The sequence below is a fragment of the Alosa alosa genome, chromosome 4 (genome assembly GCF_017589495.1).
Source record: "Alosa alosa isolate M-15738 ecotype Scorff River chromosome 4, AALO_Geno_1.1, whole genome shotgun sequence".
Taxonomy (NCBI): domain Eukaryota; kingdom Metazoa; phylum Chordata; class Actinopteri; order Clupeiformes; family Clupeidae; genus Alosa; species Alosa alosa.
The window spans coordinates 12,303,887-12,329,365 of record NC_063192.1 but is presented as its reverse complement, the minus strand read 5'-3'; the positions used below and the strand labels follow the sequence as shown (position 1 = coordinate 12,329,365).

Genomic DNA, 25,479 nt, shown 5'->3' with positions numbered 1-25,479 from the left:
AGCAAAATCAATGTATAAGCCGCGGCTAATATTTGGGAAATTACGGTATACGCTTACTTTACATGATTTAATCAGATAAATGGAACGTTCAACTGTGTATGTGTGTTGGGGGGGGCACTCACACAACACACAACAGCATGCAATCATCACCACCCGCTCTGCCAGCTTCTTTCTAAATAGCTATGTGTATTCTTTACATTTTTTTTTCAGGCAGCAACTAAATAAATGCTAAAATAAGCTTGAAGATGGCCTTTTAAGAAACACAGTTTTTCATGAATGAGACGGTTTATTGGCTTTTTGGAGCCAAAACGGTCCTTTTTGGCTTCCTTGTCCCCAGACCTTTGCAGCCGAGCATGGAGGGCAAGGTCGAACACCTTTGAAGGTAAAGTAGCTCACTTTACACTGCTGGCAGAAAGGCTCACTCCTGAATTAAATTACCCTCCGCTCAGCTGTCTCCGAGCGAGATTCACATTTTCCTGTGCATCCCCGACTCCCTGCAGCAGCAGCAGCAGCAGCAGCAGCAGAAACACAATGTGCTGAGCGGGCTGATATGGCGCTGCACAGAAACAGCCACTCAGGCTCTGCCGCAATGGAAGAGCCTGCGCTTGCACCTCCATGTTCTCCCTTCATTGTCCTCTTCTTCTTCTTCTCCTCCTCCTGCTCTTCCTTCTCTCCTTCTCCTTATTCTGTGTCTTCTTCTCCTCCTGCTCTTCTTCTTCTCCTTCTCCTTATTCTGTGTCTTCTTCTTCCCCGTCTTGCTCTTTGTTTTTCCCTGAGCTTACTAAAGGCGCTACACTTCATGGTAATCAATATCAGTCTTCTGCAGCTGCAGCTCCACGTTGCGGTGTTCTCCCTTGAGGAGCTCGCGTGGCTGGTATCAGCAGTGACAGGCCTGCGATCGGATCGGATCGTGGTTCGGCCGAGCCAAGGTGAATGACTGCATGATGCGTCAGCCCGGTGCAATCAACAGGAGTGCACCACTGCTGCCTGGGGATGGACCAGCCGGCAAGTCCAACCCCCACACACACACACACACACCTCCTTTAAGAGTGTGTATGGGGTGTGTGTGTGTGGCGGAGGAGTTGCTTCACCTTGATGGACAATACACATTTCACCATTACGTCAGTCCCAGAGGGTCCAATATGTTTGTTCTGCATTTAGACGATGCAGTTGGAACGTGAGTTATGAATGAATGGAGCCAAATATACTGTAGTCTCCTGTTGGCACAGCAGGCGTTGCAGTGGACATTATCATCAGCCCCCAGCGCTAACACTGCTAAATGCATGTATTGCTATGACCTAATGGCAGTGCATGGCTGTACTCCATAAAAGGAGCTGCATGGAATCTATGGTGGTGTACAGATTCACTTATAATCCCATAAGTGGTACTAGCACACACACACACACACGCACACAGACGCATCGATTCTGATGCTGCAGCACAATATTAATAAGGGGCAATGGGACTACTCACAAGGGGCAGACATTTCAGCTTCATGTTCAAGTCAGCACAGAGCAGTGCAGCTGGGAATTGGGAGAAAGCAAGGGCTTTGTGTGTGTGTGTGTGTGTTTGTGTGCGTGCATGTTTCTACAACAAATGAGCTCATATGACTTAATTTATCTTCCTGAACATGCACACTGCACTGGTGCAGTTGTGAGTCTCTGCATAAAATGCACCCTACCTGGCACTTCATGTAAAATGAATGATCTCACACATGCTCCTTTTCACTATGTGGACAATATGTAGATGAGTTTGTGCATATTAGAACGTGTTTCTCTATATTATGTTATTATACAACGTTATGTGTTCATGTATGAGTGTGTTTCACACTTAAGTATGAGCAAAGGTAGAAATGTTTTTTGTGCATTATACATTTTATGTATGTGTGCCTGTACATTTATTTTTTCTGTTTATTTCTGTGTGCGTGTGCGTGTGTGTGTGTGTGTGTGTGTGTGTGTGTGTGTGTGCACGCGTGTGTGTGTGTGTGGGAGAGAGTGTGTGCATGTGATTGCGTGACAGTGTGTGTTTCTGCGTGCAGAAGGAGGAGGGGGGGGAGCACTCCCTAGGATGGGTGATGCAGTGCAAGCGTCCTGTAGTCCTGATCGCAGCTCATTTGTCAAATTGCCTGCAGGAGTTGAGTGGTGCATTGCTGCTAAAAGAGGGAGGCAATCAGCTCTGAAACATGGCCCGCAAGGGGGACTCGCAGGTGGGCTGTGGGCACCTGGACCCTCTCTGCTGCAGTCTCCTTGGGTGTTGGGGGGAGATGTCCAGCATGAGGGAGAACTCTCGCGGTGACCGGAGAAACTTAACACAGTTGCTGTGTTCTGCGTTAACGTGGTGGACGCTTGTTACGGGAGACAGCATTTGAATTAGCAAAAAAAGGTCCCTGAAAGGCAATGTGAATATGAATTTTGTATGAATTTCTCTTCATTGATTTATTTATTTATTTTTTATTTATTTTGTTTAATGAGGACTCTTCTCTCACATTCTGTGTTTTCGTGGAAATAGCAAGTTTTCTCACTGAAACCCCGATAGGCGTTTCTGTGACTTCACCACATTCTCACTTAGCCCAGTCTCAGATACAGGGACTGTGGGCAGAGATGGCAGTCGGTTAATGGTGTCCTGCGTCCCTTCATAAAGCAGGTTTGCATCCATCAGTGGTGCTGATATCCACATGATCACAATGTAAGTCAAACAGAAGAGGATAAGTTCTATTGTGGTCCAAATTTGTTTATTTCCAAATTGGTTACATCAGCCCAGTAAAGCTTTGAAGCAACAGAGACAGCAGATTTCATCTTCCTGCTGAGTGTGCAAGAGGAACCGTGAAAGGTCAAAAAGATGCATGATGTCACTGAAATAGCAAGAACTTTATTGTTAGCATATGGTGTTACCAAATAAGGCCATAAGATATTTAGTGTATATCTATGGGGCAGGTTTTCCTGGTGACAGTCCAGGAGATGACACGTGCAGACTGATTAAACTTTAAGATAAAAGATTACTCAGTGGAGAAGCTTAAAAGCACCTATAGATTACCATTGCTTCAGGCTTGACTGCAGGCTTGACTGTGGTCAATATGAATGTCTGTCTCTGGCAGGAAACTGCACCTTATGGGGACAAAAGAGTTTGAAGGCGATTACATTTGACAACAACTCTTGTATTTCAGTTCATCTGTCTGTGTCAGTTTTGAGGCTGGGAGAATTCTTAATGGGCAGCTGTCACAATCCTGCCCTGGATCTCTCCAGATCCATGTGCTTTGTGTTTTTCCATGTTTTATGTTTCCTGCCATGTAGTGATGTTTTTGAGTGTTTTGCCATGTCTTATGCTTCTGTCCCTTGTCACTTCCTCTTGTGCTTTTGTTTACTTCCTGTGTCATGTAAAATGTGCTCATTTTGTTTACCTTTGTCAAGTACTTCTTGACAGCAGCTTACGCACACACAGAAAGTGGTTACATCCACCACTGTAAAGCCAATCAAAATTCATTACACTTATACCAGGTGATAAACGGCAACTTCAGCATTCAAATCATGGAGCTGAGATGTTTAATACTTTACCCATTCCTCTTGTGGCAGTGTCAAGTAATGGTGCTGAACTCTGGCCAGAGATCCACCCATATCTCCAGATGACATTGGTTATTGTGTGCAATGTGCTAAACAGCGCCATAGATTTCAGGGGTGATGTTGAATGATTGTGTCACTGCAACAAGCCAAACCGGTTCATCACCTCCCAGTCAGATTCACCGACAGCAAACCAGGCCGATTGTGCTGATTGTGTATGACTGAAATCGTATCTCCTCCTCTATTCATTTCAGTTTTATGTTGGCACTGACAGAAATGAAACCTGCACTTGACAGTCTGCCCTATGGGAAATAAGTTCAGAATTTCAAGACAATTTTCTTCACTGTGAAGGTTCAGTATTTGTATCATGAAATATAGAGAATGACCATGAATTTCCCAACATGCTCTTAGGTATGTTCAGCTTGTTGTGCAGCTCATTATGATTGATGATGCCAAACCAATTTTATATGATGATGATGATGATGCCAAGCAATTGAGAATTCTGTTTTTATGTTAAGTGGACAGGTGGCAAACATTATTGAATAAAAACATTTAGAACGGTAATCTGAAGATTTGCAATTCGGAGGTATGTTGTTACATACACAAAGGACAAGTATGTTTAAAAAACTATATGTTTTAGATCATAAGAATGATATATATTAAAAAATCATCACTTATCATCATCACAATAATTGTTTTGAGTCAATTGCATTCCATGTTTCCTTGTGGGTTTGCTCTTTCCTTTTTATACAGCCAAAGTGCATTTTATGTTTCCAAATGAGCTCTCTAAATCATAGGTGAGCATATGCTGGTATAATTATCAAGAGAGGGCCAGAAAAAGATCAGATATGCATGAAAATATGCTGCTTACATTTCTTTGAAGGAACATGTGTGACCTTATTCTATTATTAGCACAGTAATTCATTTTGACACAATTATTCCCATGCACTGCTCTTGGGTCACACCAGGCAATGGTGCACTGTCCCTTTAAGTGTTGTACTGCAAAATGTTCTCCCTTGATGTGTTCCGCAAAGCAGCAGATCTTTTCCTGAGGTTCCTTACCAGCAAAATGTGTATTTTGGGACCTAGGAAGGGAAAGAAAAGAGGTATGAGACATAGAACACTTGGCTGCTTTAAATTGCTCTAAAACCATGCAAATTAACATTATATCACACACTGTATCTGTGGGTAAAATCCTTAGGCTAAGTCACTAGATGGATGAGGTCTTATAAGATTGACTGTGCATAATTGTAATGCGCTAAGTGTCGCACTTGCCCTATCTGTTCTTGTGGCTGAACTCATCCACACAGCACTGCATCAGCACGGAGCCCGGGAGAATCAGCCAATTTAATAGAGGTCAAAGCTGTGTCTTCCAAAACCCCTTTTACTTTCACTCGCCCTACAGTTTTCTTTTTTTTTTGGTAATTATCTCTTTTTTGTTCCTCAACAATGGCTCTTTGTTTCTCATTTCTCTGTCTATGAATGTTTCTTAATGGTTTTCCCTCTAAAATTCTGAAAATGATTGTTTTAGGGGGAAAAGCTTTACAAAACACATTGGTTTTAGACTATGTGTGAGTAAACATATATATATACTGAATATAAAATATCATAAAAATATTATAACATTTACTGCTTTTTTATTTTATATAAAAAAACACAATTGTTTGTATTTGTAACAATTTGAAAGTGTTAACTGATTCAAAATAATTAATTTCCTGGAACACACTGTGTGACAAAAGGGGGAAAAAAAACATAGTTGGAGGCTGATGCCCTCTATTGTCTAATGTTTAATTTTATTCAGAAATTGAGGATAACTGTCAGAGTAAATGCGAGGTTCTTACTCACGCCTGTCTCTGTGTCGTCCCAGTCCCCGTGCTACGCCACTGCCATGCTGTAGAGGGTGTAAGAAGGTCATGAGACGGCGGTCATTTCAGAAGCGGATTTGCTCTGCCTTCTTGTGCCTTTCCCTGCTATGCATTTAGCACAGGTCAGCAAAATCTCTCGAGATAGATGAGTCTCTACTAATTGTACACTTACAAAATGAATTCATGACAACATGCAATCCAAGTGCATCTCTTGCCAGGAAAGAAAATATGTAAAATGTGGGATTTGAACATTTCCATACAGTGACAATTCCTCTCCTAGACCTTGGAGTACAATTAAGGGGAAAATGATCCAGTCATCATTTTAGTTTTTGTTCAAATGACAAACCCGGTGGAGAGCAGGTTAAGGTGAGTTATGGTGTTCTCTCCTCCCCGTGCTTATGATGAATGAAGCCGGGTTCTCATTTCGTTTCTCTCGGCCTCTTAAGGGTCTCACTCTCACTCACATGTCCAGGTAATTTGGGTAAGGGGCAGGGACGTGCACAGGAATTTTGAGGGGCAGTTGCTCTGACCTGAAAAAAGGGCACCCCCCCCAAAAAAAATAAAACAATCACGGGCTATATGCAGGACTGAGAATAACAGCGTCTTTTTAAAAAATATATACACAAAGAAGTAAAACACTGAAATACAGCACTCAATCACCTTAACTTATCATTATTTTAATGCCCTTAGTGGTATTTATGTTCTGCTCAGGCAAGATGTTTGAAATGACCTCTAAAATAGCCTTTGTTTTTTTAGATTACAATTATTTAGCATGCAGCTCTTTAATCCTGTACTTTCTAGCCTGGTCCTCTCATCTCATATTTGGTGATCATCACTTAGGCCTTCCTGTCCTGTGCCTCCTCCTGGTCCACATTTTCCTCACATAGTCTGCAGGCTTGTGACTGCTCCTCACCTTAAATGTAATGTAATTATGAAACATTGCCATTAGTAGGGTACAATATGAGTCTGATTAATTAATCAATTCGTCTACACAGTGTCATGTCATCTTTATCACAGTGCAAAGTCTCTGTCTCACCTGCTGGTTGGCTTTTTCGCAGCCAACCCTGCAGTGATTGCTGCCTCCCTGAATTGTCTCTCCCTCTCCTGAATCTGACTCTTTTCAGTGGGCATCTTGGCTTCAAACAATACCCAAAATACTAGTGATAGGATTTAGGGATTTATTTTGAATAAAATAATTAATGTGATGCATTACTTCCACCATTCATTCTTCTTGCTAAAACGAAATGTGATAAACTAACTATCAGCAGACATGTAGCTTAGTTTGCCTAATGCCTACCTAAAAAAATAGTAGCTATAGGCTATGTGATAACGGGCTGCTTCTCTGCAAGCTATCTGTCTGATTATTTAGGCTAAACGTGGCTAACTCAGCCTAAAATCTTCATAAAATATGAAGAATATGAAAATCTTCATAAAATATGAAGATTTTAATTCATTTCATAAAACTTGATGACGATGATCGTTCGTTCGTTATACATCACAAACTCACCTTTTCAACGTTGAGTCGTCTCGTGACAACCGCGACAATCTCCTTCTAGGGGCGCTTATGCAGGCTCAGCTTAGGTGCCGGTCGCGTGCAGCGCTGCAGCCACGTAAACAGAGTTTGCCCTTCCCCTACTGACTTTCACTTTCGGTGCCCGAATGGAAGTGAATGAGGCTTTGCGATTTTTTTTTTTTTTTATCTAGGCCTACGTGAAATTCTGCATCCATTGTACGATTTATTTATTTATTTTCCCCATTGGAAGGGCAACATGAGTCAAGAAGGGCATATGGCCAGTTGCCCGGGCAACCTGAGCAACCCCCCTGTGCACGTCCCTGGTAAGGGGTACCACTGGGCACCCTAAGTCTGACATGAACTACGTCTTATTTATCATACACAATATCTCGAGGCAACAAAGTTTGGCAACACCATCTACGAAACATCGACATTGACATAGCAAAACATTTCATTAGGGAAAAATCCAATGATAAATCACTACCCAATCCGTAGTGTGTGAGCCTATATCACAGACTAGCTCATTACACTAAACCCAGACCGTTGAAATAAATGTGCGCGCATAGCTTTTGACAGCTAAGGGGGGTCAGAACTAATTTTCTGGCACAAAGCAGGCAGTCACATAAGTGCAGCCACTCCACGGGCGGGCCATCCGTCATGAGGCTGCTCCAGAAATCTGCTTAATGCTGGTGGAGACAGAGGCAGAGGGAGCCGTTTCTCACCCCAGCACATGGCTCTGACACCGGGACGAGGCCCCAACCACACAGCCTTCTTCAAAACAGGCAGCACTAAACTCTGAAGAGAGCTGCCAATGCAGAGGCTTTTCCAAAACACACACACACACACACATAAAGAATTAAAACATACATTTAATTTTTTTTATTGCAATTAATTTATTCAATGACTTATTCATAGCCTGATTCATGTATACATTGAACAGCAACATAAATCTTAATGTTGTCTATACTGGTCTCTCATTTATCAGAGTCAATAGTAAAAGAAAAGAAAAAGAGTAAAAAGAAGCTCAACTCAAATGCAAGGTGTCCCCATTCAACATTTAAACATGTTTGTTATGTAAGTATCCTTGTAAAGAGCATCACACCAATAGATGCCAAATGAATTGAACTCCGCCAGTATTTATTTAACTCCTAGCTTCCACGTGAGGACAAGGTTCACGTTCGACTCTGATCAACTCTGCAGCAGAGCCAGCGCTGCATGGGAGAAATCTGCCCAGCATCAGAGAATGAGGTCATCCATGAGGAGCTGGCTCCCAGAATTCAGAAAGCACTCCCTGCCTACCTCCATTCCCCGTCAAACTCATATCTCCATCAATAACAGTCCACCCCACCCACCCCTCCACGTTTCCCCAAAAAATCTCTCTCATCTGTCAGTGAAAGGCCAAGCTACCGCAGGCTGCAGACGAGGTCCTTGAGGTCCAAGGTTTTTAATGTTTGTCCAGGTGGCCAGCTGGATCTGTCAGATGAGAGGCGTGGGTTTTCCAGAGCTGTAAAAGGCCAACTGACCACACACGTGAAGAGCTGACTCGGGCCAATAATTAAAGTGTGCAATCTGCTGGTGACAGAAATCAATGAATCTATTATCTTTCCCGACTTGATCAATGGACTAGCGGGATAATCTCACAGGACGTGAGTGCTGGTCTGCTGTTGTGTGCTGTGTGTTGTACATGATAACACATATTGCACACACACAAAGACAGCCTTTTACCACCTTAGAAATATTTCTTAAGTCTGTGGCCTCCTGTCTTTACAGTACACACATTTATCAGTCGTTTAGATTACTGTAATGCACTCTATACAGGTCTTTGCTTTTAAAACACTCCATTGTATTATTTTTTTAGATTAGATAATTTAATGACATCTCTCCACTCAAAGCACATTGTGTCTATGTATAAATGTGCTATATAAATAAACCTTGACTTGACTTGACACACACACACACACACACACACATTCACAGACATGCTCTCACACACACATACACACACACTGAATCATTGAATTTGCTGTGGTGTAATTTCAGTGCTAATGTCCTGTTAAAATACAATGCATAACATTTGTAACATTTCCACAATCTCCACATCCAATTTACCTAAAATATGTTGATGACCTTAACATGAACAATAGCCAAAACAATTTGCTTGCTTGATTACTTCTCCCACATGGTTTTGGCCCAGATTGTGGCGCACTGCTGTGAAGTTGGAGTGACAGGAACAGGAACTAGTGACGTATCCCGGAGCCTGTCGGTGGACAGGGGCTGCAGGCACTGTCCCAGACAACTGCAACACCAAGCGCCAGGTGAAGCAAGCAGTAATAAGATAGGCCTCTTGCAAGGGGCCCTCCCCTATGTTTTATTTAACAACGGAGATGCCATTACCGAAATGCACCTCCATGCAGGGGAAACTGCTTGTGAAGGGCTTTTTTTTCATCCATGTCAAAGTCAGCACAGGACACGGATGACCGGGCGAATGCAGCAGTTCTCAATGGAGATGCATGGCGTAGTGAAGCGATGTGAGGTCAACGCTGTGAAAACATGCATTTATTTTGTTTTTTGTCCAGTTTGCCTAAAGCGTGGTATTTTCTTGACTTTGACATGTAACTTATGGTTGTACACACATATAGTCACGAAGGGCACAGACAAACAAATGCTGTAAAGCTACAGCTTACAAACAAGCAGACATCAAGACATACATAATCATCTCATAGTTTACTGCAATTAGCCAGCCACCACTACAAGGCTACAAGGTACAATGACAGTGGCAGCTAAACTGAAACACTTTGACCCCTTCGGCAGCTATTAAAAATGCTGTCACACACCTCCCAACCTACAGTCCTAAGATTTTAACTTTATGACTGGAGTCTGGGACCAGATTCCTGTGAGAGGTAAATGATCTACCTCAATTTGAAAATAACTTTTATTCAAGGGCATGTCCAAGGATATGCATCAAGACCACCAGTAAAGGGCCAGGAAGAGCAAGGAAACCATGCAAGTTGCTGCAGAGAGAGAGAGAGAGAGAGAGAGAGAGGGAGAAAGACAGAGAGAAGCCACTGTGTAGCTGCAGAGAGGTAGCCACCACATTGCTGACGTGAGAGTGGTGCAATTAAGATGCACTGACTGTACTGCATGCTCAAGATGCTGGCAAACAGCCCCCTCATCCCTCATTCACCAAATCGCTGTACATTTTTTAACATGTGCTATTCTGCATTTACTGCATTTGCAAATAAGACTAAGAAATCTGTGAATAAGGTTTCTCTTGCGTAACAATTACTGCTGCACAGGATGGTAAAAATGTGCTGTGCGTTTTTTCCCCTCAGTGAGATATTGTGTGACGCGTCAGCGGTAATGGATCGGTGTTGTTCACAGACAGTTGACCTGCAGATTGTAATGGAAGCGTCGATACGTCCCAAACCGCCCCCAGATCCGGTTTCTTAAGATGCAAGCAAAAGAAAGTATAGAGTTTCTGTCAAAGAAAAAAGAAATTCAAAGCGGCCACATTACAGTACGCCCCCTTAAATCGCCTTAAACAGTCATTCATCCTTGTGAAATATTTAAATCATGATGATAACCTCACTGAATGGTCAAACCACTTCTTAGTTTCTTGGTTTCTTTTTTCATAGGCAGAACAGAACCCCCAAAAAAGGCTTTTAGCTTAGCTTAACCTAGCCTTATTTCAGAATGTGGGACAATGCTGTCTTTGCTGATGGATGCCACCTGCACCAAGTGCACCACACTTAGGCTTTCAAAGGGTCCCACTCTGTACTGCTGAATTAAGGAGAGAGGGTAGTGTGTGTGTGTGTGTGTGTGTGTGGGGGGGTTGTGTGTGGGGTTATGGGGGGTTGTCCCTCTCATGAGGAGCATCGCACCCAGCTGCTGCGTTGAGGAAAGTGTAAGGAGGGAAACCTTTTGTGTGTGTGTGTGTGTGTGTGTGTGTGTGTGTGTGTGTGTGTGTGAGTGTGAGTGTGTGTGTGTGTGTGTGTGTGTGTGTGTGTGTGTGTGTGTGTGTGGTGAGGAGGTGCATACTGACCCTTGAGGTTGCGTTCCCCTTTAAAAGTCACGGCGTTCTCAGATACGCAGAGCTCATGCAGGAGCTGCTGCGGCAGACGGGGAACTCTGCTGAGCTGTGCAGTTTGTGCTGCCAGTGTGAGTGCAGGGAGGAGAGGAGAGAGAGAGAGAGAGAGAGATGGGGGTTGGGTAGAGATGGAGAGAGGGAGAGGGAGGGAAGAGTGTGTGAGAGAGAGAGGGGCATGAGAGATGGAGAGGAGAGAGAGAGAGAGAGAGGAGAGAAAGAGAGAGAGGATGGAGGGGGAGAATGTAAGAGAGAGAGGCAGAGATGGGAAGACACAGCAGAGTGAGCGAGGGAGCAAGAGAGATGGGGGTAAGAGCCGGCAGAAGATGGAAAGGGACAGAGAGAGAGGGTCTGAGAATGAGAGCGAGCGTGAACAATGTCATTCTGTTTCGGGAGGCAGTGCTGCAGTCAACTTTGCCGCTCGCCGAGCTCACGCCGTCCTCTCTCTCTCTCTCTCCATCCTCGTCCCTCATCCCTTCTTCCTTCCCGCGGCGGGGGAACAGCGGCCGGCTGAGAGTGAGTATGCGCAACTTTCCTCTGTCCTCTCTCCATCGGGTACCGTCTCTGCTGCTGCTGCTGCTGCACAACTTTTGGCTCCCCTCTTTTCTGATCTTCCTCGTTTCACTGCGAGGGGCTGCCGCTGTTTTTCAGACTGCTTCAGCTAGGCGTCTGGTGGGATTATGCACATTATTCATCCTCGGATGGGAGAAAGAAGAAATATCACACCTCTCTTTCTCTCTCTCTCTTTCTGTCTTACACACAGACACACTCACTCTCTCTCACTCACTCTGTCTTTGACTGCAAATCACTCTTAAAGGAGAACTGGGAAGTGTAACAGTGGAGTCTAGTAAGGGGTTCTGGGCCGCATCCTGTGCAGGTCCTGTAAGACCCTGGGCCAGGTCTGGCCCAGAGCTGGCTGCCTGCTGGCGCCAGCCTAGATCCGGTGTAGCGCAGGAGAGAGTTGGCGGTCGTCTAGGGGTTATGTCATGTTCTTGTTGCACCAGCTAGTTTGCTTCTCTCTGTGTCTCTACGTGTGTGCTGTCCTGAGCACACATGGTGTGATTTTGAAACAAGTTGACGGGAATGTGTTAGGACAGTTAGTTAGTTAGGACACTCAGCCACAGAATGGGTGCAGGACAATGCATCAGTGGTGAGGGGGGGGGGTGTACTGATAGTGCCTGCAGACATAAATAAAACATAGTTGACGCTGCAACTCAGTGACTGCTTAGCTTTCCGCGCCGTCTCCTTGACTTTGCTCTACTTTCTGTGCATGCTTCAAACAGTTCTTTCAGTAGCTGTGTGTGTGTCTGACTAGGCAAGTGTGTATGTGTGTGTGTGTGTGTGTAGTGCACTGATTGTCTCACTGATTGAAAGTGCTGAAGTTCTCTGCAATGTGTTTCAGCTGCAGTAAGTGTTTAGCTAGGAAAGAGTTAAAGAGTTTTGCAGCAGTAGCAGTGGCACAGCAGCCGGGACGAAAGTGAGCACTCGCTGTCAGGGGGGGGGCCTGGGGGGGCACGGGACGAGAGACGCAGGGACCGGACGCCGGCTGCTGGAGTCAGGTAGCTGCATGTCAGCCACAGACTGGCCACAGCCTCGGCACACAACAGAAGATTGTGACAGAGTGCAGGTCTGGATTAGGCAGAGAGGAGTGGAGCGAGTGGAGAGAATTGTGAGCTGGCCAACACCAGGTGTAGGGTGGGATGGAGGGGGGATGGAGGGAGAGAGATGGAGGGAGGGAGGGAGGGAGGGAGGGATGGGGGGTGCTTAACGATGGCAGAGATAAGCAAAAACTAGTGAAAGGGGTAGAGATAGAGGAAGAGAATGAGAGCGAGAGAGAGAGAAAGGGAGAGAGAGGAAAAGAGAGGGAGGGGTGGGGGTGAGAGCTGCAGGTAAAATCTTACATGGCAAGGGGGGCGGGGGGTGCTATTCAGGACAAGGATTCTTTCACTCTCTTGTTGGGACGTTGCAGTCCTCCGGAAGCCTGGCTAAAAGGGTCCAAGCCTACTGTGCTGCATCTGTGTGTGTATGTGTGTGTGTGTCTCTGTATGTGTGTGTATGTGTGTGTGTGCGTCTCTGTGTGTGTGTGTGTCTCTGTGTGTGTGTGTGGGGGGGATTTTGAGTGTGCAGAACTGCTTTAATGTGTTGAGTGTTTTTGTCAGTGTTCATAAAAGAGCTTGTGTTCTGTGTGTGTGTGTGTGTGTGTGTGTGTGTGTGTGTGTGTGTGTGTGTATGTGTGTATTCTGTGTGTGTGTGTGTGTATTCTGTGTGTGTGTGTGTGTGTGTGTGTGTGTGTGTGTGTGGGGGGGGAGGGAGGCACCATGAGGCTCATAACTCACTTTACACTGCAGGACTGGCTGTGGGTCTCCTCTCTCCTCCTCTCCCCCTCATAAGGCTGTTTGCTCATCACCCATAAGCCTGTTAAAATATGCTGCACTGACACTTTCATCTGCATGCAGTCTTTGCAGCCTCCATCTTTCCCTATGGGGTCGTCTACTCCTTGGCCCTTCCCCCGTGTGTCCCACTCCACTCAGGGACCTTCGACAGGCTACTACTATTGAGTAATATGCTGACACAGTAAAACTGATTGCCTCAACCAGGCACCTTGTGAATGGCAGTTGGCTAGTGAATGGCCGTCCACATATCCAAATCTGTGCATTTCTGTAAATGTATGTACATATGTACAATATGCTTGATTGTGCGCATTGGAGATTTAAAAAAAAAAAAAAAAAAAACTTTTTTTTTTTTTAATTAGATGATTACTGCATGGGATTCAGGGCTTGTTCATATCTGTTCACTAATTATGAGATTACTGGCCAAACTGAAGGTGATGTGTACACTGTGAGGTCATCTCAGGATCCTTCCAAATGCCTCTCTGCATCCAATGCACCTTGATGAGTAGAGAGAGAACGAGAGAGAGTGAGGGAGAGAGAGAGAGAGGAAGAGAGAGGGAAACTAGGAAAATCGCCTCCAGTCCTCACTCATAATCATGCAGGATTAGAAGTGCGCACTGGCTGGCGATAAGAGATGATCCATCATTGCCAGAATCTTAGCCTGACATCATTAAGAGAAACTGCAGTTCTCACTGGCTCCTGGAGGCAGAGTGCTGCACGGCCAAAAAAAGAGGGAGAAAGAGCGAAGAGAGAGAGAGAGAGAGAGAGAGAGAGAGAGAGAGAGAGAGAGAGAGCGCCGCACTCACCTGATGTTCCCTGCAAGCTTGCAATGCAATCCCCTCCCCCTAGACCTCCTCTCGTTCTCCATTTCAGCCCCTCCCCCTCCTCTTTTTTACCTCCCTCATCTCTCTTTCATCTCTTCCTGCTCTGCTCTCATCTCTCTCTCTCACTCTCACTCCCTCTCTCACTCTCTCTCTCCACATTCCTCCAGAGACGATTAGTCCCTGCATTGTGCTTCCTGTACCAACTCTGTGCATTTCATCCTCAAAATTCCTCTCTCATCAAGTCACTGTACAAATATAAATTCTAACTGAGCATCACATGGCCCTCCTCTCCTGGCCAGTACTCTCTCTACCCCCCCCCCCCTCTCTCCTCCCTCCTCTCTCTCCCTCTCTCTCCTTCTCCTTCTCTCTCTCTCTCCATCCTCGTAGAGGGGTTGTCAGCTGGGTAAGTGGAGCAGGGAGCTGGTGCGTGTGCCGTCGTCAGAGTGTGAGCGGTAGCAGCAGCGTGAGCAGTAGCAGCCCATGCTGCAGTGTCCTGCAGCACAGTTCCTGCAGTGGTGAGGCTAGCGTGGCAGGCAGCCGTAGTCACGTGCAGCCAACGAGGGTGATGGGAGAGGAGCCAGTCAGCCAGTCAGCCAGCCAGCCAGCCCGCTGTTCCTGCCCTGGGCTCTACTGCTGCTGCTGCTGCTGCTGCTGCTGGAAGTCTCTCTCTCTGCCCTCTGTGTTCACATACGTACGCTGAGGTCTAACCGTCTCTCTCTTTCTCTCTATATCTCTCCCTCGCTCTTCCTTTCTCTCTCTCTCTCTCTCTCTTTCTCTCTCGCACTCGTTTCTCTAATGGTGCATTGTCCCGTTCCCGTGTTCCAGATCCGATGATGTAATCAATGCAGCAAGCTTTGAACTTGCTGGAGTAAGGATTCCTCACATGTCCCCCCCCATTGACTTTTTTACCCTTCTGGATAAATGGCCGTGGCCAGATTCCTTCGTGAGCATTTCTGCGTGCGGCCAGGAAGAGGAGCAAGAGGAGGGGAAGGGGAATGGCGCAGCACATGCAAGCTTCTGCCCATGCAGGACAGCAATGAGAATAAAGAGCTATGTAAAAATGAGGAATTAGCTCAAAAAGGTGCGCGCTTTTAGATTACAGACAGACTGAGGCAATTCCGTTTTCCTGGTCAGAATTACACTAAAGTGCCTCTAAGTATGATATTAATGTATTTTTAGCCTTGAGAAGAAAAGTGGGCTGCTCTGTTCTGATGACTCAGGTGAAATAACGCTCCAATCTTGCAGATAGTAGGTCAGTCAGAGAGAAGTGTGCTGACTCCCTCTAACCAGTGGACACTGCAGCATTTGAGTTCCCTCCACACGGGGGAAGATGTATAGTGCTTGGGTAGGTTGCAGCAGAGCAATTTATAGCTTTCCTTCTCTTTCTCTCACACACACATACACACTCACTCTCTTTCTTTCTCTCTGTCTCTGTCAAGCCTTCATTATGTCCTGCTCCATTCCTTTTGTTACTGTCTTCTCCTCTCCTTGTCTTTTACTTTCGTGTCTTTTCACTGCCTTTTACTTTTTCATTTCCGCCCTCACTTCACTTCCTATGTATGCTGCCATCAGTTATTTCCAATGATTTCATCTTGCGCTTTGGCGCCTTTTGTGACTTTGCTTTTTTATTGATAAGGTCATCAGTTCCTGAGTGGTGTGGTGCAATGCTGTTCAGGTACAGTTCCATAGAGTAGTAGCAGACTGCAGTACTAAAGAGCCTCCTTCTCTCTCTCTCTCTCTCTCTCTCTCTCTCTCTCTCTTCTGCACTTCTGCTGAGCTATGCTGCTGCACCTTGAGTTGCAAGTCTGCCTAGTGATGAACTAACACTACTGCACTAATGAACTCGTATAACCCTGAGCTTCAGCTTATGCTTCACTTGGTGGGTATACGTACGTAGCTGGAACGTCATGTTACAGGCACTGTGGATGTTAGGTCGGATAGAAATATAACCATTAAAATATTTGGAATAATGAATAAAACCCATTTTTCTGTCAATTGTATTATTCCGTAAAGTAGTAAATGGTTTATATTGGATGTAGGTAATGACATAATATAACAACATAGAAATAATTTGAAACATCGACTTGAGTATGAGCATGAGTATATTTTTCTTCATGTGGTGATGTGTGAAAAATCTCTTTACAACATAAACAAATGATCGCTCAGATGCGGCCCTTCTTTATCATTCATGTTGTATCGTTCAAATCATAACTATATAATATGTGTGTAAAAATTAGTTAAAAAAATGCTTGGATGATTAATGGCTACAGTTCTTTCTTTGAAGGACAGCAAGTGGAGTTTATGGTATGAAATTGAAGCCAATCATTCAGACCACCAGAAACACCTGTCTTCTGGTGGGAAAACATTCTATAGGCCAGCACAACCTGATTAAACATTTAGTATGTTCTCATGGACACAGTATCAATATTTGATCTGAGCCGGGCAGGCCAATTCTCCCTTTTTGGTATTAGTATTTAAAACAAGTAAATGTAGCCTCACAATTTAATTAAATGGGTTTGACAATTTCAGGTGGTGCCTTTAATATATGCTGTGGCCTCCACAGGCTCTGTCAAACAATGAATAAATCATCAAATTATAGACTCATGTCACTGTAGTGACAGCAGAGTAGCATGGATATTGTCAGAATGCCAATCATTATGCAGGTTATCAAAGGTGTTATGTTTGTGGAAAAAAGGAATGTGAAAAGCTCAACTGTGTTACCATCCTGGTGTTGGATTACTGCATTGAGGTACTTGTCTAATCAGCACTCAGAGAGGTCAGCCACCAGGGGGAGCTGTTTTTCAATATCCTCCAGGAAAGTCCCCAGGGGAAAATTGCTAGTGGTTAGCAAACCTATGGGACAACACAGTTGAAGCTATCCCTTTTTAACAGTTCCTGAAGCTTAAATTAAAAAACAATATTGCCAGCAGCTGAATAAGTGTATGGAGACATTGAGATCTTGATACTAGTTAGAATTAGTTGGTTATGAATCTTCTCTTTTGTTCTCTATTCTTCAGGAAGTGTGTCTAAACTCTTGAAGGTCTCTGACAGATGGTTAATGAAACCCATCAAAGTAGAGAAACCCAAACCCCAATCATTCTAAAACTGTTTACCTAACAACTTCTTGTCTTGTTGTCTCCTCCTCCTCTCTCTCTCTCTCTCTCTCTCTCTCTCTCTCTGTGCTCCACCCCTCCCTGAGTGGCTGCTTGGCTAAGAACAGGCTCAGGCTGATGGCGCTGAGCTGTGCTGGAACATGTCTTGACTTGTACCGGCTTGCCTGGAGAGAGTGTGCAAGGCTTGTGGTCACCCGCCTGGACAGCTGGGTGCTTCTCACTGACCTCTCTCAGGCAGCAGGCACAACACTGAGGGATAGAAAGTGAGGTGGACAAGAGTGAACTGGACCAGGGATCGGACTATGACCCAGAGAGCCAGGCTCATCTCTGCTGGTAAGAGCCAAGTTCAGCCAGCTGCTGGTGCTCTGTTGTCACTCTTAAGGTGGAGCACCCGTTCCCTGGACCTTCCTTGCAGTCTCTGTGTACATTTCTCTACTTCTTACCTTTTCTCTGTGACATTTTATGTGTAGTTTGTAATAACTAATATTTCTATTCTGCGTTTCAGGATTTTCTTTTATTCTCTCACATAAGTTAACTATAACTGTCACCTGACCTCCTAGAAAAACATTCAGATTGGTGTAAACTGCAGCAAGTTTGCCTATAAGACAGTTATAGACGTTATTGTCGTTACTGCAGTTGTTGTCCTTACTGACAATTGTGTGGTCATGCACGGTCAGGATTACTTTGAATGGTCAGTATAGCGGAGATGTGTACCAAACCTTGGGAGAGAGAGAGGGTGACGTGAGTGTGTTTATGTTTGCCCACTCTCCTGGTTGCACACATTTGACTCATTAACTGAGGACCATTGCTTCACTCAAGAGCCTGACATTCTTTTCGTCTCTACGTCAGACATAAGCCCCTTAAGCTATTATTTTATTTTTTGCCCTCAGAGACATTATTGACATGTTATGTGTGTGTGTGTGTGTGTGTGTGTGTGTTTGTGTTGGGGATGGTAAAGGGGTAGGGTAGGGTTCCATGGAGACCATCACCTCTGACATATCATCTATTTCGAGAGCAAACAACACCTACTCTAGCAACAAAGAGGGAAATCTGTTTGATTTACTGGAAGCTCCAGAGAAGGACGTCAAGTATCTGTCTGACTCACAATCTATGTTATGTTCAAAGGTCTGGACACCAGTCCAATGTGTGTTTTTTGTGTCTTGCAGGACTGGTGGAAGTTCTTCCTGTATTTCAAGTCTCCCCCTCCCCCTCCTAAATATCTTGCAAGTAATGCTTTGATCATAGAGGGACCATGAAGCCACTGACCACAATCAGGTGAGTAATTTCATGTGGTCCAGCTTTGCTGATTTCAACTGCCACACATTTGAATCCGAATGTGAGCAGAATATTTGACTTTTGTTTCACGAAGACACTTTTATATTTAATTCCGTCAGACAACATACTAAAAAGTAACAATGTGGGAATTCCCCTTCACCGTGATTTTCAATGTGCTGGGTACCCAATGTAGCACTAAGAAGGCTACTCAATTAATCCAAAACCAACAAAAAAAAGGCTCATGCTCCTATCTATGCCAACAACGTTACTTAGTGCAATAGGATCAAGTTGCCATTTATGTGATTTGTGAAATCAAATAAATATATAGCACAAAAAAACCTCCTCAGGAAGAACGATGAGGAAAAATCAAGCATTTTGCAGAACCAACAATCTGTGCAACAGCAACATCAGAGACTCCACTCCCCTTGCTGTAATCAGAGTGGCATCGCCATGAGTTTTAAGATGTTATTATAAGGTAATAACACCACACAGTGTTGCTTTAAAGCACTATACTGGATTCTTAGTTCAATCTTGTGCCCTAACAACCTAACAAGCATGCCAAATAAAAACCTTACCAAAGCCCCCCACAAGGCAGTTGATAAACTGATAAAGGCTTGACAGCATACTCACTTGCATCTTTAGGCATTATAGTTAGCGATTTCAGGAGGATCAACAGATATGTTTATCTGTCCTTCAAATGACCATATACCATAATTTATATAGCACCAAAAGAAGTTTCTTTCCAAACGTATCTCAAAATGGGCAAATTGTGGCATATTGTTGTGGCCATGTGGCTGCTCTTACACCTTGCCTGCTGACCAGACGTTGACAGCCACTGGTGTGTTTCATTGGTCAAACGGGGTGCTCCTGAATTATTAATGTGAGCCTGCTCTACAAATAGCACAGACATTGATCAGGAGGCACCAAAGTAAACTGATATTGTCAAGGAGCGCAATGTTTGCACTTTGCCTCCTACTAGATAGCTCAAATGTACAGAGTCTGGCTTCCTTTTTTAATGTCGAGTCTCATTTTTGGAAAACTAAAAGTCCGTCACTCAGCTAATCTCTTCTTTGGAGGACGCTTTTAAGTCCTTCCAGAGAAATGCTGTGTAATATTGCTTCACCATCATCTCATCACTGCACTGCAGCACAACTGCGTTTGATGATCTGAATAACAATTTAATCATGATAGCCTCTTCTCGTAAACTTATCTCCACTTACTTCTCCCTAAAACTGTAATCCATATGTTGACCCAAATAAAGTTTAAACTCCATACTTTCCCCAAACAAAACAAGAACAACCCTGGAGCTCTGACATCTATCTTTAGTGTTAGGGCATGGTGCAGACGTTTGTGTGGGAAACTGTTTTCAAGCAGGTTTCTAGTGCTTTCCCTTTAAGATGATTAATACTTGGGTATGGGAGCAAGACATGCCTGCTGTACAATGGACAGAGTCACAACAGTGAGAGAAACAGAGAGAGAGAGAGGGGGAAGGACAGGGAGAGAGTGAGTGATGAAAAATTTACAGACAAGAAGAGGTCAGTGGTGTTATTTCTTTGTTTCCTTTAATTTAAAAGGTGGCATTTACTCTGTACCGTCACTTTGTCAGTTTTTATTTGAGTGTTTGTGTGAGGGCCATACCAGTGAGATTTATGCATGTATGTGTGTGTGTGAGTGTGTGTGTGTGTGTGTGTGTGTGTGTGTGTGTGTGTGTGTGTGTGTGTGTGTGTGTGTTTTACTTGTTGAGTGACTACGCAGACCAACTCAACACACTATCTATAGTTAGACATGATCTTAAAAGCATGCTGAGAATGTTCAGAAGAGACTAAATCATTGCATAAATCATGCGGGGGGAAATATACGTTTCAAAGGAAGCTGAGGATAAAACAGCATTGTCACTGTAGCTACATGAAAGGAAAGCAAAAGCTCAGAGAGACAACTATGCTGTGGGTTTTTTCCCTTTCCGCAGCACAGTTTGGTACTTTTCTGCACTCTCTTGTCCTCTAGTTTCTGTGCTGATATCAGTTGAGAGTGTCAAAACAATCATATTCCATCACACAAAACTGTGTGTGTGTGTGTGTGTGTGTGTGTGTGTGTGTGTGGGTGTGGTGTAGTGTGTGCGTGTGTGTGTGTGTGTGTGTGTGTGTGTGTGTGTGTGTGTGTGTGTGTGTGTGTGTCTTTCTTGTGGTCAAGACTTACATCTGCTCCCATGGTGCTGAAGTGTGTCAGAGGTTGGGGAGGCGGTCTGCGTCTGCGTGGCGCAGCGTGGTGCGGTGCTGCTGGCCGCCAAAGAGGCACGCTGTGTCCCTGCCTTGGCTTCCTGCTTGCCAGTATTAGGGATTACATCAGGGCCAAAGCAGCGAGGAATTCCTGTCATCATGTGGCCAGGGCGGCAGCCGCTGGCCTCACGAGACAGACGCTGGGACGGGACACAACACAGCGATTTAGCAAGCACTGCAGAAACAGGGTCACAAGGTGCATGCCTGCCTGTGTGAGGGAGGGTGGACATACAAGGGTAACGTGCTATTCTTCTATACTCAGTGGAAGGGGTACCAGACTTCAAAATGTCCTCTTGAATTATAGCAGTGGCACATTTGTCATATTTAAAAGAGCCACAACAATGTAGCCAAGTGTAAATTGTTTTGTAAATATGCATTTTATGGCCTTAATTTTTTTTCTACTTTTCATGAGTTCTGTTTATTTTCCCCTGCAATGACTTTTAGATGTACAGTTGTTGCTCAGTGTTGTTGTTTTTTACAGCTCTGAGATATCCGACCCCAAAATCACCCTTAAACCATCCAACTGTTTCCCAGTCGTCGTTCGTCATTTAAAAATTAATCGAGTGAACAGCAACAGCTTGAAACAAACTTCCTCTACCGAAGAAATATTCAGAGCTAAATATCAGCTGCCACCTGTCAGAGTCTAGTAGCTCTCTGTAGATTCTGCCTCTAATGCCAGTAAACACAACCCTCTTATCTTTAGCCTGCATGTAGAGGAATATGAACACAACGCAGATGCGCCTGATTAGCTGAGCTGGACTGACAGGTTGCTATCCACGCATTTCAGCAGTCTGTTATAGGCTGACAAGTGCAATTGAGAGTATTGCCTGTAGCTGCGAACATGGTCAGGGGGTCAATGCCAAGTGGTCTGAGTTCTACTAGGAGTGGTTATTCATTAACTGAATCCAGTGAAATATGTGTATTAATATGTTTCACTAATGTGAAAGGTTAACCGAGTCACTCCACCAGCTGCTTTCTATCACAGATGATTGTGCGATATTGCTCTGCTCCTTATTCTGGCAGAAATGAACAGAACTAAGTCAAACTGCATGAGAGGGACACACTGTGCCTGTCCCCTTAACCCCCGGGTAACCTGTAATGGATTAGTTTTAAATCAGTGTCTCCTCAAATCTTTTGAGGACGAAGCCTGAGTCTCGCCCCTTCCACCCTTAATGAGCCTCTTGGCTCCATACTCATATCAGCACACCTGATTATCAGTGGAATCAGAACAGGGAGCTCTGTCTCTGCACCAACAGCAGACTCTAGACAGGTCATTTGCGCAGGTGTGGTCTCAGAGAGGCTGATAACCCGTCGGCACGCCGCAGTTGGGGGAATGCATTATCAGTGGTTGTTACGAGAATACAAAAACAATGCTGTTGGACTTAAGTAGCCAAGGACTATTTGAGTAGGAGCCTCTGATGGCCACAGCCGTTCCCCCTCACAAAAAAAAAGCTCCCTCCCAGAGTGATTTATGGCCGTGTGTGACTGCGGACCACGAGGCTTGACCTTGCGCCATGCAGCCTCAGGATTTATCAAGCTGAGTTCCAGCACGCTGTCTCCACAGCCTTCAGTGGCTGGATCTCTCTCTAGAGCTCCAAGAGCCTTTGGAAGCACCATCATTATCTGTCTCTAGCTCACCCCATCATGCCTCCCTCTCTCACCCCCACTCTCTCTCTCTCTCCCTCTCTCTCTCTCTCACATACACACACACACTCTCACTCACTCTCTCTATCATTTCCCCCCTCTCACTCTGGCATCAGTGAGTGGAGATGGCTTCCTCATATCAGTGTGGTACTGTATTGTCAGAAGGCAACTTCCTGGCAGGCAGGGGTGCACTTGGTCTGGGGTGGTCAGCTTTAAATAGCCCTGCTGTGGGGAATACCAGCTGATAGCGCTGGAATTCTGTCTCTGTGTGTGGCAATCGCAGTCCAGTCCAGCCTTCCTCTCACGCAATACAGAGTCAGACACACACCCAAACATTCACATTCACATACACACAAACACACACACAAGGCTGCATGCAGACTGACTGCGTAGGATATTAACAGCTCCACTAAAGGATACTATGCATATGATATGACATATAAAGCAATACATACATACATGCATATAGCTCAGTCAGTTTTATATATGAACACCTATGGACACAGAAACATAGGTGCTTTCTTTTGCTTTTCATTCTACAGCTTCTGCTGAAGCAAAAGTTGAACCTGATGAACCGAGACTGCCTTTATTTGCGCTAACATGAGTCATGGTGTGGCTATTTGTGGTCGAGAGGGGGTTTACGGCTCTCCTTGCATTCAGTGGCTCCATAAAAAAAGGTGTGTGTGTGTGTTTTTCCCTCTCACCTAGGTCTGTCTGTCTCTCCTGGGTGATAGCTGTGGGCTTGACTGTGGACTGGAGTCCTCAGGGCAGTTTAAGTGAATTGAGAACAAGCATCCTCTGATCCCACACACAGTCAACAAGGGATGAGGAACCCACTGTGGAGGCTTTTTGTAAAGATAGATATTTCAAGATTTATGGGTGTATCTTTGAGTGTCTGTGTGTGTGTGTTGGGGGGGGGGGGTTAGGGGGGGTATAAATAAGCTCCACTCAGGTTCTCCCATGATCTCCAGTGTTTTCATACAGGGAACTGAATTACCTGAAAGTGATGTAGAAGTCCACTGTGACTGCCAACCCCAAGGTTACTAATACTGTTAGCGGGTCTTTCCTTCTGGCAAACCCTGCTACTCATGGCCCAGCCAGTGATGGGAGGACTGCAGGTGATTTTAGGGTCCATGTTGGACTTCTAACAGACTCTTAAATGTCCAATTGTTGTCCTTACGGCAGCACTGATGACTTTGCCCTTTTGACATATTAAAGATGGGAGAAAATCACTGCAGTGTATATATTTTTGGCACAATACATTGGTGGCAAGTAACACAATATTTATTTAATTTTATGTTGGTTATTCACATCATCTCTGAGTCTGACCATGTTGCTTCTAAAGGCCATGAGATGCCACAAGATCTTGTTGCCTCTTGTGATATTGTGGACTCTTGTGTCACAGTGAAAATTGGAAAAAGGAAGTTAGAGTTGGGAACAAAAACGTCAAGAGGGTCGCCGAGATGCCCAGTATATAAAGCGTTAATATACAGGAGAAATAAATCACAGAAAAACAGAACTGCTCTACTTCCTGTATCGTAAAATGTAAACAATTGCAATAATATTGTATCATATTTGAATGCTGTATTTATAAAAAAAAACTGTTTGTCTGACTTCTTCTTTCTCTAATATCATGTTACTTTGACCTCTTGCAGGCCAGTGTTATCACATACAACATGTGCCACCCAGTAAAATGGAGGAAAGTCAACATGTCTGTCCTCAATGTCTACATAACATGAGATATGACGGACACTTATCAGGGAACAAAGCTGAACAATCCTTCAATAAGCATGTGGGTAAAAAGCATGGAGAGTTTGGGATTACTCTCAGTTGTTTCCCCATTTGCGCTATTCTGTCTTCTGCCCACCACAAGCACGCGGGCCAAACTCAGTGGGGAGGCGTTTGCCAAGCAGAGGACAGACCTGAGGACGAGGATGAGGACAGACAGGAAGGATGGCGCCCACCGGCTGCTGTGAGTGTTTCTCTGGCAGTGTCTTAGCTGGTTGTTGTGAGGAGTGAGAACGAAGCAATCAGCAAGTATACTGCCGCAGAAACTCTTTACATTAAGAGCCCCCATCCCCCCTGAATGCCACTCCGGCTACTCCACTGCTGCCTGGGCAGAGTGTCTCTCGACTCCCCCATACACCCCCATCACGCAGCCCCAGCCAGGGAAGAGTGCGGTAGAGTGTGGTATGTATCTATCTCCTGCTTCTGGCAGTAACTCCATTTGACACAAACAAAAGTGAAGTCGTTAAGGAATTATTACAGTAGACTCAGGATGATTGCAGTAATGATACAATAAAGCACCACCATCTGTTTTCTTATAAATGTGGTGTGGTTGGTTGTTGAAATGTGTCGATCAGTAAACATGTTGTGTTAGTTAAGATCATCTCTCAGTTTCCCATTTGACTGTCTGCTTTTGTTGGTTTGTTAAACGACAGTTACCATTGGCAGCACAGTCTGACCTTTAAGGCCCTCAGTAGAAGACACACATAGCGGTGTAGCTAGACACAAACATCATGAGTGCGATTATGTCCTATGGCTCTTTATGATCACATGCTGATTGGTGACACATTTTTGTATTTCAAATTAAAAAAAAAATAGCAAACGTTTTTGATTGTTCAGTGTGTTTGTTTTCTCACTTGTGTGTTGGTATGTGGGTTTATGAGAGTTAATGTTCATCTTATGGAGTTAATGTTCATCCACGTTCAGTGGATCACGATGAACCATGTTTTTTCACCTTTCACCGCAGATATGACATTAGTTAAATAATATTTCACCAAGGAAGTTGCATTATGGACATGGCACAGTATTACCTAGTAGTTTGACATACTGTAGTTGAGCAGAAAGGAAGAGAAACTGTGTGTAACTTCTGAATGCAACCACTCCTCATCACAGTTCAAAACAAATGTTTTTAATTGGCTGGAAAATCTATATGACT

The 25,479-nt window shown here is 44.5% G+C and overlaps 1 long non-coding RNA gene across 1 annotated transcript; it reads left to right on the top strand.

The window, feature by feature from the left end:
- The first annotated feature begins 17,444 nt into the window (after positions 1-17,444).
- Positions 17,445-25,137, top strand: LOC125293600. The gene is made up of 3 exons (XR_007193381.1): positions 17,445-17,676; positions 18,510-18,618; positions 24,194-25,137. It is a non-coding gene; the product is annotated as an uncharacterized LOC125293600 (long non-coding RNA).
- The last annotated feature ends 342 nt before the right edge of the window (positions 25,138-25,479 follow it).